This window comes from Geospiza fortis, unplaced genomic scaffold (genome assembly GCF_000277835.1).
Source record: "Geospiza fortis unplaced genomic scaffold, GeoFor_1.0 scaffold55, whole genome shotgun sequence".
In the NCBI taxonomy this organism is placed as follows: Eukaryota; Metazoa; Chordata; class Aves; order Passeriformes; family Thraupidae; genus Geospiza; species Geospiza fortis.
Window position 1 is genome coordinate 10411688 of NW_005054308.1, and position 1868 is coordinate 10413555.

The window sequence follows — 1868 nt, forward strand, 5'->3', positions numbered from 1 at the left end:
GGTCTGTGGCTGTGTTTTGGGCCTGTGTCTGTGGGGCTGTGTCTGTGTTTTGGGGGCTGTGTCTGTGGGCCTGTGTCTGTGTTTTGGGCCTGTGTCTGTGGGGCTGTGTGTGTGTTTTGGGGGCTGTGTCTGTGGGCCTGTGTCTGTGTTTTGGGGGCTGTGTCTGTGGGGCTGTGTCTGTGTTTTGGGCCTGTGTTTGTGGGGCTGTGTCTGTGTTTTGGGGCTGCGCACAGGGTCTGGCTCAGCCCTGCTGCCCAGCAGTGACGCGGTTGGTGCTGCAGGAAGGAACAGCGAGTTCCTGAGGGGACATTCCTGCCATAGCTCCGCGGGGCCCTGTCCCCTCCCCGCTCCCTCTCCAGAGGCTCTTATTGAAAACCATTTCCAGGGCACCTTTCCAGGCCCCTATTCCTTTTCACACGCCAGGGGTGGAGGCAAATCCCCCTCCCTGCCCCGAGCCTGCATCCAGAGCCTTCTCCCAGCAGCTGGACTTTTCCAGAACAGCACTCCAGGCTTCCTTGAGGGCTCCTGGAAAGCAGGAGGGATGCACAGGCTGGTGCTTGAACACAGGTTCCCCACGAGGAAAAGCATCCATGTCCTTGTGCCTTCACCTCTCTTGCTGCTCCTTAATTGCTGATTAAGGTCTAATGAATGTCCGGAGATTGCTTTTATAGAAGCAAAAAGCTAAAAGCATTGAATAAAATAAATTTCATCATAAGCAGCACTTCTTCCCTAATATTCTCTTCATTGGGTGACTAAAAGAAGCTCTTCATATAGTGTAAGAAAGTATTATAAACAATAAGAACATTCTCTGAGTAAGAGATTCACCAGACAGAATTTGTGTATCTGTATAGTCATTACACTGGTTAAATTAAATGTACTGGTAAAGCCCACAGACATCATAAATACCAATAATCCAGTCCTTGTAAACCTCAGCACTCTCTGATTCAGAACAATTTTAAAAGTGCCTTAGGGTTTCTGAAGAAAGACCAATGCAGTGAGCAACAGATTTTTTAAGTCACTGCATTTCGCTCTGTTTTCTGTCCGCAAATATTCTCATTTTTGCAGCATTTTTCATTTGCTTGGCAAGAACACAGATTATTTTTTTGGCCAGCAGTTCTTCAGCAGCTGTAGGACAGTCACAGAGGGGAGGGGGTGCTCATCCCTGCCCCATCTGCCTCGTGGGGCAGCTCTGGCTCTGCCAGCTCACTACAGCACCGGGGGGATGAGGCTGATCTCTGCATCTGGGTGTTTCTGCCCTAGATAGCCACAGCCCTGAGCTGTCTGAGGGATTTTTTTCCCCGCACAACACACACCAGGTCCCTCAGAAATGCAGTGCTTGAGGCTGAAACTGAAAGTTCGGAGAGAATTAGTCACTGCTGCACCCTGGTAACGCTGGCAAAAACCAGCCTCAAACACCAGCAGGGTTTTGCAATCCCAGCAGCAGCAGCAGCAGCCCTGAGCCTCTCCTGACACATAGGGAGCTGCTGGGGGAGCCCCCCAGCCCCTTCCTCCTGCCCCAGGCACCCCACAGTGCTGGCAGTGGGGTCAGGAGGGTCTGGGGGCACAGCCCAGCACCCTGCTCTGCACCAGTCCCCACCAGTTTGGGGGTTTGTGGTGTGTGTCTGCCTTGGGGACAGCAAACACAGTCCTGAGCACTTTGGGTGACAGGGTTGGGGTCCCCAAAAGTCACCAGAGCCATGGGAATGCTCTCCAGTGTCAGAGAATTCCAGAATCATTTAGGCTGGAAAAGATCTCCAGGTCCCAGCTGTGCCACATCCTCAGCCTGTCCCCAGCCCACTGAGTGCCAGCTCCAGAGTGGGCACTGCAACCGTCCCTGGGCAGTTCCAGTGCCTGAACACCCTTTCCAT